Consider the following 15,513-nt stretch of genomic DNA (forward strand, 5'->3'; position numbering starts at 1 on the left):
CATCCAAGAAGCTAGAATGTGTGGAAGAGCATTTAACCAAGATTCTACATCATTAGCCAAGAACAACGTGTGTTCATGACTCTTTGTGGTGATTTATTCACATACTCCCCAGTTTACGTTGGATTAGTTTTCTAAAGATACGTTTCTATACCAGATGACTTTCTAAAGCCTTGTTGAGTATGCAACTCAATGAGTTAGGGGTTTCCTATGTTAGAAAACCTGCCCTTTCTTGACAATGAAAATTCTCACTGTGAGTGTTACATCTAGTCTGGTCTGCTGTGAAGCTCTAGCTGACATCTTGTCTCGACTGTGAGGCATACTGGATAATAAATTAGAGAAACACAGTGCTTGAGGAAAAGTAGTAGTACTTCTAGCTAATGGGTTAACCAACTCTAAGTTTAACTCTCCGCTCCCTAGTTTTTGAAAACAGAATAGCCATCAAAGATGGAGCTATGTATACAGCTCCTGAATATAGATGTAAGGAATTCATAGCCCAACTCAATCTAATTATGCGGGAAATGTCTTATTTGTAGAAAGAACATGAGTTTCGTTTGAGATTACCAGAGAGCTCCATTACTTACTAGCTCTCTGACAAGGGCCAAATAATGTGACTTCTTAAAACCTTAGTTTATTCATCATAAAATGAAAATAATAAAACTACCAGAGTTTGTAGAGGCAATTAAATAGAATAAAACTTGTAATAAATCTAACAGGGCAAATTACACATAGCCAGGACCAAAATAATATCCATTTTCCTTCTGTATAACTGTGAGGAAAGAAATCTAGGTCTTTCCAAGAGTAAGCTGACATGAAAAGTGACAAGATAAATAATATCATCATAATAAAAAACCATAAATATAATTTTTTCAACTTTTCCCTCTAATTACATTCCCTCTCCTGTGTGACCCCTTTGTTTTTCTCACTCATTTAGAAGATTGTACTTCCTTTTATTCAGCCTAACCACTCTGCATACACAGATACATACTTTGGCCATCATGCTTGAAAATATTTTTAAGAAAATGTATGAATATTAGACCAAGATATACACTGATGATCGAGTATGAATTATTTGACCTCTTAAAACGTATTTTTACACCAAGCAGTAACAACAAATGTGATAAATCAAGAAAATTAAGAGTCACCGCACAATACTGGCTTATCAAAAGCACATATATTCATGCTTCTGATGCGGTTATGCAAACACATCACCACGCTGTTTCCAAGCAGAAATTTGTGTGGCTTGGCAGTCCTAGAAGGACTGAAAAAGTTAAAAAGAATTATCACAGTATCCATTATAAAGCTCTATTCGAGATGTTTTGACGTAACTACTATTTTACTTTTTTGATTAACAAAAACTAATACTCATTTTTTTCTTAAAAAATTTTGACTCAAGAATATTATTAGATTAGTCTTGCTTTCACTGTAGGTATTTGCAGAAACTCATTCAACTTTCTAGAAACTTTTGCCCAGAATAACTCAAAAATGGCTGCTTTAAAAGAAAATTTGCTGAAAATTTGTTCAGCATTATCACCTACAAAATTGGTTTTGTAAGCTGGGCAAGGGGGCTCACTCCTGTAATCCCAGAAGTTTGGGAGGCCAAGATTGGCAGATCTCTCAAGTTTAGGAGTTTGAGACCAGCCTGGGAAACCTGGCAAAAACCTGTCTGTAGTAAAAATACAAAAATTAGCTGGGTGTGATGGTGCAGTACTGTAATCCCAGTACTTGGGTGGCTGAGGCACGAGAATCCCTTGAATCCTGGAAGCAGAGGTTGCAGTGAGCCAGGATCAAGCCACTGTACCCCAGCCCGGGCGACAGAGTAAGACTCTGTCTCAAAAAAAAAAAAAAAAAAGAAAAGAAAAGGTTTTGTGATACCATGTTCTACATACCGGTTATGATTGATGATTGTGATGTCTCAATTCACAGACATGTTCATTAGCTTTCATTTTATTTTTTTATTTTTATTTCTTTTTATTAGTAGTGTTATTTTTTTGAGACGGAGTCTCACTCTGTCACCCAGACCGGAGTGCAGTGGCGCGATCTCGGCTCACTGCAAGCTCCGCCTCCCGGGTTCCCGCCATTCTCCTGCCTCAGCCTCCCGAGTAACTGGGACTACAGGCGCCGCCACCTCGCCCGGCCAATTTTTTGTATTTTTAGCAGAGACGGGGTTTCACCGTGTTAGCCAGGACGGTCTCAATCTCCCGACCTTGTGATCTGCCGCCTCGGCCTCCCAAAGTGCTGGGATTACAGGCGTGAGCCACCGCACAAAAATTAGCCTGTAAATGGTCGTTTCAAAATGCTTCCATCTGATCATGGAAAAAAATTCTACAAATCCCAGTTGAAGGACATTCTGTAAAATATCGGACTAATATATCTCAAAATTATAAAAGTCGTTAAAAACAAGAAAAATACGAGAACTCTCACTATTGAAGCAACATGGCTGCTCAATATAATATGATATACTGGATGAGATCTTGGAACAGAAAAAGATTAAGCAAACAACAGAATAAAATATGTAGTATATTTCATAATGTGTCAATATTGTTTAATTGATAATAATAGATGTACCATACTAATATCTTAGTAAAAAGAAAAACTGGATGTGGGGTACATGAGAACTCTCTATATCATCTTCAGTTTTAAAATCAATCCTAACACTATTCTAAATTAAAATTTTAAATTATAAAAGGCTCCCTTTTTGAAATTCATGATGGGTATTTGGCGTCAATCTGAAATCCCATAATAGTGTACAAATTCAAAGCAACAAGTGATTTTTAATTATTTAGCATTGAAACTTTCCTTGCCCTTAAACTTTGCTATCTTGTGCAGATAACATATATAACCAAGAAATATTTGACAAAAAGATCCAAGAACAATATACAATTACGGGATAAAATTAAGAGATAAGACAAAGAAGAACTCTTGGCATTGAGAAGTAAATGTGCAAAAAAGTTAACTGGCTCAGAAAAATCTTTCAGGGAAGTAGAACAGTGTTGTTTAATAAAACTTTCTGTGATGATAGAAATGATTTCATGTGCTGTATAATATGTAACCACAGCCACCTGTGGTTATAGAGAACTTGAAATATGGCTAGTGTGACTGAGGAAATGAATGTTTTATCTTCTCCAGTTTAAATGAAATTGGATTTAAATAGTGACATATGACCAGTGCCTACTGTATTAGTCAGTGTGGAATTAGTGTTTGAGCTGAACAAAAAAGCCCAAGTAAAACTTCGGTAGACAGCCCATTTCAGTGCAAGGAAACACTGTAGTTAAATAAGACACCATACTTGTGGAACAGTGAGTAGATCCATGAGCTACTACATCTATCAACCTTCAGATCTATCCCACCTCTGTACTTCTTGTTCTTTCATCCAACTCATTGTCTATGTAAGCCAATTTTAGCTCTTCATATGAGCTATACACCCAAATTTAATCTTCTCTTTAAGGTGTTTTTCTCCTAGTTTAAACCTGGTCTTTAGAAGAGAAAATTGAGAGAAGCAAAATTACAAAAGAGAAAGAAAAAGTATATCTGATCCATGAGGGAGAACTTGCTTTTTTATGTCTCTGATGTTCTAATCTGATTTTACGCCATACTAAATTGTGATGAGTCTCATTTAACTTAACTTTATTTTTATACTAGTATGTTGGCAGCCATAGTTTTTAGATCGGTTAACTGGAGTTCTTATAAAAAGGATATAACTTTTGTCTTTCCTTACAACTCTTGTCTCCCTCCATTGAAAAAGCTTGAAGAGATGAGTTGGATTTGAGATGAAGCTTCTTCAACAGGGGCAGGCACTCAACAATCCTAGCTATAAGTGAGAGAAAGATGCATCAGGTAGGTGAGGATTACTTCTACCATGTAGTTTTTCCATCAACCACTCTAAAATTGCCTAGAAGCCTGAGCCTAAGAAGAAGATTATAAGTATTGATTATTCATCTTCCCATAAAAAACCATTAAGAATAATTCCATTAAGCCTTATATCATGTTTATATCATTGACCACCAAAAGTTCAATCCTCAAAGGTCATCCATCATCAGCTGAGCACTTACACCCGAAGTCTCTATGTACCCCTCCACTAATGTGACCCTCTATCCCAACCCTCCCCTGTGCTGCAAACATTTCCATTAAAGCTCCTGGGAATGTCCTTTCAGTCATCAACCAAATTGCCTATACACTCACCATCTTCTATGACTATTAGCTTCACTTTCTTGCTTTAATTGAAGTCTAGTGATTTCTGAGGTCACTTATTTCCTTGGAGATCTCTCTAGCAGAAAATAAATTTACTCTATTCTCTGAGAAACCTTGAAGGTGGTATCATCCTTGCTTCTCATTGCTGGTCAATGGGTTGGCAGATCTATGCACTTCCAGAATATTTTTCTATCCTTCTCTCTCAGTCAAGCTGACTACTTTGAAGCACATGCCATCAGACTATACCAACTCTTATCCCTCCTTGTTTATTTTCCAAATTCCCAGTCACTTTCACTCATTGAAAACTTTAGTGACTGGTTCATGTACTTCTCTTCAAAAACTACTGCAGTTGTTAGCCTCTTAAATAATAAATTCTAAATAGAAAATTAATCTATTAATAATATCTAGACTGCTTAGTCACTTTCAGTAACATATTTTTCTAAAATCCACTTCAGTCACACTATTTTGTAATCATATCCTAAAACCTGGCATTAACTGTAACAATATTTGCAATTTAGCCATCTCTCTGAACAGAGATTCTTATTATTCCAGGTTTCTAGCACCCTATCCCCAAAATTTTATGAGCCCATTAGAGCTACCAGTCCATTGACCATTCTGTCACTTTTTCATCATGCATTAATCACCTGATATCATTATTATCCTCTTTACCTAATTTAAGTCAATGTTCAATCACTATGATTACTCTCTAGCCTTTACTCATAACTCCCTTACCTATAGTTACTCCACTATACTTCTTGGAAAAATCCTAATCAAGGTTAAACCCTACTTTCTGCTGTAATACACTTTTACTTAGGAAGTGTTGAAAAACACACAACTGTGTTGATTGGACTGTCTTTTAATTCATATGTTACAACGCTAAGGTTGTTCTTTATTAGAGTCTGTAAATCATGTTACTCTTACTTTTCTCGTCTCTTAAGCAATTCTTTCAAATTCTTACATATGTTCTGTTCTGAAACACTAAACACTTGCTTTTTTTCCAACTGGTAGCTTCAATTTCTATTTGCTTGAAGACGGAAGCAATCAGGAGAGAATCCCTTAATTGCTTTCCCACTATATTTAGCAAACTCTTTGTTTGTGGGCACACTGTGTTCGGCGTCATGCAAGAAAAAGAGACTAAAATGCCAAGGCCTATTCTTTTACTTCTGCACCTGACCTCACCTCTTCTTTCCTATACAAGGACATTGCTCTTAATCATTATTCCTCTTTCCTAAATTATCTATTTTTTTCTGTACTGTATCTTTATGATCAGTTCGAAATTTCCATATATGTGTAATGTGAGCAACTCTCACATGGTAGCCTCTTTCACTCATTGTGGTATTCATTCAAGAATCCCCTCCACAGAGAGGCCTTCCCTGACTACCCTATCTAAATACAGGGTCTAAACTTATCATTTTCTCTTGCTCTCGCCTGTTTTACCTTTTCTTCATAGCTCTAGTGATTACTGGAAGGTAAATCTACCACATTGGTGGCTTAGATGATTGACTCTGTTTTTAAAGTAAGGGATCAAAGCTATTGCATATTGGCACCTCCATTGTCTCATTCAGTTCCTGGATCACAGTAGGTTTTGATCATTAAAAAAAAAAACAAAAGTTCAAATTAATTGACTAGTCTTAGGCTTAAAACCATGGACTTAATATAATGTTACATTTCATTATATTATTTTTAGTGTCCTGAAGAAATGGCAGCCCACAAAAGAACACCATGAATGACAGGTAAAGGTCCTCAGTGCTACAGTTAAGATGGAAGTTTGTGGAATGTGACAGAAAGGGAGAGAAGCCTTCTTTCCCCCATGTGGATTTAAGTCAAGTGAGAAAAAGTAAAGAGATGGGCAAATGAAGCACAAACATTATTTTTATTAACTTAGGTAGTTTATGTGAATAACCACAATGGGTTTCCAAATACAGAAGCTCAGAATTATCCAGACTTTCCATTTCTACTCAGAGTGAATAAACAAAGATTCTCATCTTGAGGTCCTGCCCTGTAAATAAAAGGGAAAAGAAGTGTATTGTAAGTTTCCTACAGGCAATAACTCTATGATTAGTTCTTACTAAAAATTCTCCAACTGGAATTCAATTCTCCTACTACTGGAAGATGCCAGTGAATTAGTAAATAAAGATGATGAGTTTTATACTAATGAATGTCACTCTACATGAAAACACAAAGAATGGAGCATGAGGACTCCATAAGAATAAGCCCCAAACTGTGGAAGACAAAATAATATTCTTGGTTTGTAGACCTAGAGAAAACACAGAGGCTCAGCTAAACTTTCTACTGCAAACTGATTAGTATATGAAAATGTTTTAATATTGGTGAGAAAAAAGCAAGTGAGAAATCATCGGTGGAATTTTTTGATATTAAATAATCTGGATATATTGTCTATGGAAGAACTTATGTGCCCCCTATTTATTGTCACAACAATACTGCAGTGATAACACCATAGAACAAACAACCACAAAAGTGTATATATGATTAATAATAATTAGTCATTGTGCATGTGTCTGTGAACAAGTGGGGGTCAGCTAAGGGGCTCCCCTGACATTGGTTATGCTTGCTTAGATACCTGGAGCACAGATGGCTGTTGAGTGAGGTAGGCTGGCTTCTGCCAGAGTGACCAGGGCAATTGAACATCTGTCATGTGACACTTAGGCCCAGTGACCCAGGCTAACTGCTGAGACACAAGAAAGAATACATTGAAGTATGTCAGACCTCTTAAGGTCTGGGTTCATACTAGGCACCTTGTCTTACAAATCATTCAATGGATCAAAGCAAGGTGTATGTCCAAGTTTGGGATGAAGAGGTGAGTGAATATGCTCCACCTCTTTTATGGAAAGGATTGCAAGGTCACATGACAAAGGGAACAAATATAGTTAGGGAGTAAGAATTAGGACCGTCAATGCAGTCCATCACAATGTAACACTGAGGCAGTGACTAGATTTTAAAATTTAATTACTGGCAGAAGAAAGATGGCATACATAGCCAAATTACAATGGAATTTTCCTCACTTCTAATATTTGCGACATATCCAATATATATTAATATAAATATATTGAATATATTATATCATTATCATCTTCTGCATAATTATTGTTATGTAAACAATTTGCACGGGATACATTGTTTAGAAACAAACTTCTCTTTTAGGTTGTAAAGAATTTGTCGTCTCATAACCACTCACGTAAAGATGTAGAAACACTTGTTAGTACAATGAGAACTCAAAAGTCATGATGATTCCTAATGAGGAGGTAATCCCACTCGGGGCAGCTTATGCAGAAGAATATAAACCAAACCTAGCATGTCAGGAAAATACCTACAAGTGCAAATGAGAGGTTTACTATTGAGCTACAGGATAAAGTGGAATAACAAACACTGTTTGTTCAGGTTGGCAGTCCCAGGTAACAGTTTAGTAGCTCAGCTGCAAGAGACATGAGTCTGGCCCACAGGACTCAGATTCACACGTGGGAATCCAGGGACCCAGACTGTCTATGCTAAGCAGATACTGAAGATCTTAAACAGCAAGCACTGGTGTCTCTGCTACTCCCAGACCCTAACTCATAAATTATTAATTCCTTCACCTTTGGCTTTCCTGCTTTCCTAAATAGTCTTCACATGAAATCTGTAGTTAGATTTTACTTAGTGTATAGAAAAAGAATCTTACCAAGGAAAAGCTAACATGAGAAGATTTTGAGTGCTAAAATTAGTAGTGCACTCATTGTGTTAGTCTGCTTTCACACTGCTGTGAGAACTACCTGAGACTGAGAATGGGTTATTTGTAAATAAAAGAGTTTTAATTAAATCACAGTTCCACATGACTGGGGAGGGCTCAAGAAACTTACAGTCATGGAGGAAGGCAAAGGGGAAGCAAGGCATGTCTTATATGGAGGCAGGAGAGAGAGCAAGGGAGGAAGTGCCAGACTTCTAAACCATCAGATCTCATGAGAATGGACTCAGTATCAGGAGAACAGCAAGGGAGAAGTCCACTCCCATTATTCAGTCATTTCCCACCATGTCCCTCCCTTGACATGTGGGGATTATAATTCAATATGAGATTTGGATGGGGACACAGAGCCAAACCATATCATTCCACCCCTGATCCCTGACAAATCTCATATTCTTCTCACATTTTAAAATCAATCATGCCTTCTCAACAGTGCCCCAAAGTCTTAACTCATTCCAGCATTAACTGGAAAGTCTAAGTCGAAAGTCTCATCTGAGACAAATCAAGTCTGTTCCACCTAGGAGCCCATGAAATAAAAAGTTAGTTACTTCCAAGATACAATCAGGATACAGGCATTGTGTAAATGCTGCCATTGCAGAAGGGGAAGTTGGCCAAAACAAAGGGGCTACAGGCCCCACACAAGTCCGAAACCCAGCAGGACAATCATTAAATCTTAAATCTCCAAAATAATCTCCTTTAACTTCATGTCTCACATGCAGGGCACACTAATGCAAGGGATGGGCTCCCAGAGCCTTGGACAGTTCCATCCCGTGCCTCTTCAGGGGACAGCCACTGAGGCTGCTTTCACCAGCTGGCATTGATTGCCTGTGTCTTTTACAGGTGCACAGCTGTTGGTAGATCTACCATTCTGGGGTTTGAAGGACAGTGGCCTCTTTCTCACAGTTCCACTATGCAGTGCCCCAGTGGGGATTATGTGTTTGGGCTCCAATCCCACATTTGCCCTCTACAGTGCCCTAGTGGAGGTTCTCCCTGAGGGCTCCACTTCAGCAGAATTCTGACTGGACATCTAGGTGTTTCCATACATCCTCTGAAATCTAGACGGAGGTTCCCAAACCTCAGTTCTTGTCTTCTGCACACTTGCAAGACCAACACCACATGGAAGCTGCCAAGGCTTGGAGCTTTTACCCTCTGAAGCAATGGCCTGAGCTGTACCTTGTCCTCTTCTAGTTATGGCTGGACCTGGAGCAGCTGGGACACAGGGTGCCATGTCCTGAGGCTGCAGAGAACAGCAGGGTCCTAGGTTCTGCCCATGAAACCATTTTTTCCTCCTAGGCCTCCAGGCCTATGATGTGAGGGGCTGCCATGAAGGTCTCTGAAATGCCCTGGAGACATTTTCCCATTGTCTTGGTGATTAACATTCTGCTTCTCTTTAATTATGTAAATTTTTGCAGCTGGTGACTATAAAACTGCATTTTCTTTTCTACTACATGATCAGGCTGCAAATTTTCCAAACTTTTACCCTCTGCTTCTCTTTTAAACATAAGTTCCAATTTCTGATAATCTCTTTGTGAATACATATGATTTTATGCTGTTAGGAGTGGCCAGGCCACATCTTAAATGCCTGGATGCTTAGAAATTTCTTCCACCTGATACCCTAATTCATTTCTCTCATGTCCAAAGCTCCACAGATCTCCATGACAGGGGGAAAATGCCACCAGTCTCTTTGCTAAAGCACAGCAACAGTGACATTTACTACAGTTCCCAATAAGTTCCTCATCTCCATCTGAGTCCACCTCAGCCTGGACTTCATTGTCCATATCACTATCAGCATTTTGGTCAAAAGCATCCAACAAGTCTCTAGGAAGTTCCAAACTTTCCCAAACCTTCCTGTCTTCTTCTGAGCCCATCAAATTGTTTCACCCTCTGCCGGTTACCCCATTCCAATGTCACTTCTACATTTTCAGGTTACTTTATCACAGCTGGTACCAATTGTCTGTATTAATTGGTTTTCCCACTGCTATAAAGAACTATCTGAGACTGGGTAATTTATAAAGAAAAGAGATTTAATTGACTCGCAGTACAGTATGGCTGAGGAGGCCTTGGGAAACTTACAATTATGGTGGAAGGCAAAGGAGAAGGAAGGCGTGTTTTTCATGGTGGCAGGAAGAGAGTGAAGGGGGAAAGTGTCATACTTTTAAACCATCAGATCTTGTGAGAACTCACTCACTATCATGATAACAGCAAGGGGGAAGTCCACCTCCATGATTCAATCACCTCCCACCATGCTCCTCCCCCAACACATGAGGATTGCAATTCAAGATGAGATTTGGGAGAGAACACAGTGCCAGACAATATCACTCATTATCAATGAGGTAAGAGTATAGCAAAGAAGATAAAAAGTCAATAAAAAGTGCTCTAGAAAAGAAAGAGAAAAAAGGAGTAAAGACTTAAAAGAGGGAAGATGAAAAAATGATATGTAGAAGAATCAGACTAAACTAGGACATAAACAGTTTTCTTCATATGTATAAAAATAGGATGATGGATTTGTCTTTTATTGCTTACATTTTTCTTGTTGACCATGATAGAGAAGAAAAATAACGGCAGAGGTTTTGGGCAAGTGTGTATCAGGGAAACATAGATCAGCCTTTGGCCCAAGAAGTATGGACTTTATGACATACTATATATATTCATTGGGTCAGTAAGTTTAATTCCAGTGAATGTGTTATATATCAATGAGTGTGTAAAGTATATAATTATAATGTATTATGCCTTTGAATATGTGTTATGCGTGTTTTATGCCCATAAATGGGTGTGTTATTGCAGTGTTTTATGACATCAGTGGGTTAAACTACCACTTGCTTACTTTCTCCAAATGAAAGCCAGTTAAAACCATCAAAAAGCATGTCGAGGTCATTTGAATAGATCAGTGATAAAAACAGACAAAAAGGGCAGCTTTTTCATTCTGCCAGCAATATTTACTCTAAAAACCTATCTAAATAATTTAACTGGCTGCGAACGGTGTCTCACACCTGTAATCCCAACACTTTGGGAGGCCAAGGCAGGTGGATCACCTGAGGTCAACTGTTCGAGACCAGCCTGGCCAACATGGTGAAACCCCATCTCTACCAAAAATACAAAAATTAGTCAGACATGGTTTCAGGCACCTGTAATCCCAGCTACTCAGGACAGTGAGGCAGGAGAATTGCTTGAACCAGGGAGGCAGAGGTTGCAGTGAGCAGAGATCATGCCACTGCACTCCAGCCTGGGTGACAGAGCAAGACTCCATCTCAAAAATAACAGTAACAATAATAATAATAATAATAATTTAACTGTTGACTGTATCATAAGTAGAAAAAAAAACTAAATTTATATTTTAAAGCCAGAGAATGTAATTGAAATTCTTTAGCAATCTCTGTCCAGTCTATACCATTCAATTCCCTTTCATCTTAGAAGAAAATTACTGGGGTCAAAAATCACTGCTTTAAATTCCTATATATATGATATAAGGCACAGAATGCTAAACTCAAAAGCTACTATCAAGTTTCTGATAAGGGTTTTGTAATAGGGAGTCTAATTTTGTATGGCTATAGTTATTAATGAACATCGTGGAGATTTAGGCTCTCACTCCTACACATGGATTGCTGATTCAGTAGAAATGTGCTACAACTACGTTCTCTGGGGTTGTACCTGAATGCTTTCTCCATGGCATTATTTTGGCTTAGTCTGCCTCAGGAAGTTATACTGACATGTTGCTTCCCAAGAGTGTTAATGTGTTTTCTCTTTCAAGTGTTTGCTTGGAAATACAGCCTGTTGAGAGAAACAAGTGTCAACTTCTACTTAAACATATTTTACCTAAAATCTATAAAGCATCCATCCCTTTGAAGATTGTTACAGGTTTATATGTCAGTTTAATATGCCATATTCTCCTGGTAAGGCTGGTACTAGTTCAAAGTAATCCCATACTTACAAAATACAAGTAGAAGTTGACAAGACCTTAAACATAATCAATTTTCTCTTTCATAAATGCATGGATCAATTGTGATGATAAATGTATTCTGACATTATTTAATCAGAATTTATTTTTGCCTTTTGGGCACTCTTGAGAATTCATATGCAGATTTTGCATTTTATAGATTTCATAAAATAAATGTTCTATACCAGGTTGATTTGGATGAGCATATAAGGGAAGCAGACATTTTTCAGTAGATGAATGTGTATTCATAATGAAAACGGGCATTCTAATCTTTGACGGGTTGTACAAGGAAATGTCTTATATTTGCAATGCTTCCAAGCCAACGCCATGGTTCTGTGGAATATGAGACATATATTGCTTTATCTTATATTCATTTGTTTCACAGGTTATATTGAGTAAATTACATGTGTCAAATATTTACCAATAGAATTGAGATCTTTTTATTCCTAATGTCTTTCACAGAGCCCTATCATAGAGGATGTTTTAAATGTTTGTGGTTGTATTGTCTCCCCTTCTGTAATGTTTAGTTGCTCTATGCTTATTATTGTTACATTTTATGGAAAATTAAGTTTTTGGAAAAATCATGCTAAAATATCTATGCTACATTAGAAAGCCAAATAGAAATTTTCTCATGACTTGAGGCTGTGGAATGTTACTGCCACTGTACTTTTTCATGAGACTAAATTATTGAGAAGCAGCAAATTGCCTCAACAGCCTGAGATTTTTCCTCCTATGATTGCCTGAACATACATTTTAAATTTGGGTCTGTTTGTTTCTGCAGGAGTAAATCTACTCAGGTACTCCTAGTGAGATTTGTTAAGTATTAGAAAGTCTGTCCTGTTCCCACATCCTCACAGCAATACCACAGCAGTTAAATTGAGTAGCATGACAATTTCTGTCTTTGCGGTTAAAACTTTCACCTAAAAACGTCAGTTTTGAAATGAGAGTACTCCCAAAAATAAATTTCTTTTCTTATCCTTAACACAGTTACAATTTGTCAAGTAGATGAAAAAGAAGAGAACATAGATCAAGCCAAAAATTTTAAATAATCAGTTTTATTGAACATGTTTTACATAAAGTTATTTCACTCACTTTATTACATTGAATAAGTTTTGTAAAAGGTATTACTGTGTTTTTGCTACAATCAAGAAAGAGAAACCTCTTTTTTTGCCCAAAAAGGATCTCTCATGGTCCTTGATATTGAAATGCATATCTCCATCCCCAGTTCATGGGAGCAGTGCTCTTTGGACCTATAGTTTGGTCTTTCATAGAGTTTCATATCCATTGAATCACACAGAATGTGGCTTTTTTCGCTCAACATAATATCCATCCTTATGTTAAGGGTATTGGTAGTTTATTTAACCATTTATATTTTGATGAAACATTAGTATTGTGTCCAGGTTTTAGCTATTACAAATACAGCTGCTACGCAAGTTCTTGTATGAGCCTTTGTACATTCATAAGTTTTAATTTTTCCTGACAAATACCCAGAATTGGGATTGCTGAGCCATATGGAAAGTGTATGTTTAGCTTTATAAGAAACTGTCAAACTGTTTTCCAACATGATCGTATAATAGTACATTTCTATTAGCAATGTATGGGAATTTCAATTACTCTACCTCCTCACCCACACGTAGTATTGTAAGCCTTTAATTTCTTCTATTCTAGTGGGTAGATAATGATGTCTAATTGTGGTTTCATTTACATTCCCTGGTGACTAAAAATGTTGATTATCTTCACATTTGTTTTTTAGCTATTCACATAGTATTGTTAGTGAACTGTCTGCCCATATCTTTTGCCCATTTTAAAATTGAGTCATTAGTCTTATTATTCAGTTATGAGAGTTCTTTATATACTCTCCACACAAGTCTTTAATCAGATTTAAGATTTACAAATATTTTCTCTCAGTTGTGATTTGCCTTTTCATTTTCTCAGCAGAGCCTTCAGAAAAGCAACAGTTTTCTTTTCTTATTTTCTTTTTTGGATGCAGTTCAATTTATCAAACTTTCCTTTATGTTTTGTTCTTTTGGTATTCTAGCTAAGAAGTCATTATTCAACCCAGGGCCAGGAAGAGTTTTTCCTCTATTTTCTTTTAGAAGTAGTATAATTTTAGCTCTTTCTTGTGTTTAGCTGTGAGGTAAAGGTCAAGTCCTATGTATGGATGTATGTACATATGTATACTATTTTGTATATCAATGTCCATTTCCTCATGTACCACTTGTTGAAAATATGACCTTTATTTCGTTATTGAATATCACCATATTTGAGTGAGTCTATGTCCTGTTTACTGTGTTTCACTGATTATGTTTATCTACACATCAATATTTTGATGACAATCTCAATTACTACATAACTTGAAATTAGATACAATAAATTATCTAATTTAGTTCCTCTTTTGTTAAATTGTTTTGATATTTTAGTTTCTTTGTATTTGTACTTAATTTTAGAACCAGCGTATCAATTATGACAACAAAGCTTTGTGGAAATTTGACTGCAGTGAGTCCACAGATAAATTTAAAGAAAATTGACATCTAAAAAACCTTACTTTTTCTGATCCATGCATATAGTATATTCCTCCATTTTGGGGTCTTCTTTAATTTCCTTTAGGAATATTTTAGTTTTCAGTGGATGTCTTATACATATTTTATAAAGTATATTCCTAAGCATTTTGTAGTTTGATGCTATAATTAATGACATTGTTTAATTAATTTCAGTTTCTTCTTATTTATTTTTAGTGTATATCATTACAATTGACTTTTGCATAATGACCTTATATCATACAACTTTTTGAACTTACTTTTTGGCTATGAAAAGTCTGCTGTAATTATTATCTTCTTTACTTCGTATGTGATGTGCCTTTTCTCCAGCTTCTCTTCATTTTTAATTATTGGTTTCTAGTAAATTGCTTATAATGTATCATGGTGTGGTTTTGTTTGTATTTATTCAAGTTAGTATCTCTTTTTAAATGTGACAATTAAAAAATTTTTTGAAATATTTTTATTTTTATTTCTTCAACTATCTGACCTTTACCTCTATGACTCCAATTTCACTTATATATGTGTATAATGTGATGTCTTACAGCTTTCTAATGAACTACACTTTTCATTTCTTTTCTCTTACTGTGCTTTATTTTGGATAGTTTCTATTTGTAAGCCTTCAAATCCATTGGTGTTTCATTTGGTAGTGTCTAATCTTCAATTAATTGCCTCCAGTGTATTTTTTATTTTGAATATTATATTTTTCACTTTATCATTTCTAAAGTTTTTACTTTTCTACTATCCATTTCTCATTTCATGCTTTTCTTAACATCCTCAAGTAGATTTAAAAGGTTTAGACTAGAAGTTTAAAGCATTTTTATCTTACCATTCCAGTATTTTTGTCATTCTGAACTTGTTTCTATGGGTATTTCATTCTCCTGGCTCTGCGTCATATGATCCTGTTCTTTGGTATCCCTGTTAATTCTTCATTAGATACAAGACTTTGTAAAATGTGTGGTCTTGAATGGTGATTTTTTTTTTTCTTTTAATAGTTCTTAACTTTTTTCCTAGCATGTAGTTAAGCTACCTAGAACAAGTTCAATCCTTTCAAGGATTTTTTTTCTTTTTTCTTTTTTTTTTCTTTTTCTTTTTTTTTTTTTTTTTTTTTTTTTTTTTTT

The sequence above is a fragment of the Mandrillus leucophaeus genome, unplaced genomic scaffold (genome assembly GCF_000951045.1).
Source record: "Mandrillus leucophaeus isolate KB7577 unplaced genomic scaffold, Mleu.le_1.0 Scaffold275, whole genome shotgun sequence".
NCBI classification, from domain to species: domain Eukaryota; kingdom Metazoa; phylum Chordata; class Mammalia; order Primates; family Cercopithecidae; genus Mandrillus; species Mandrillus leucophaeus.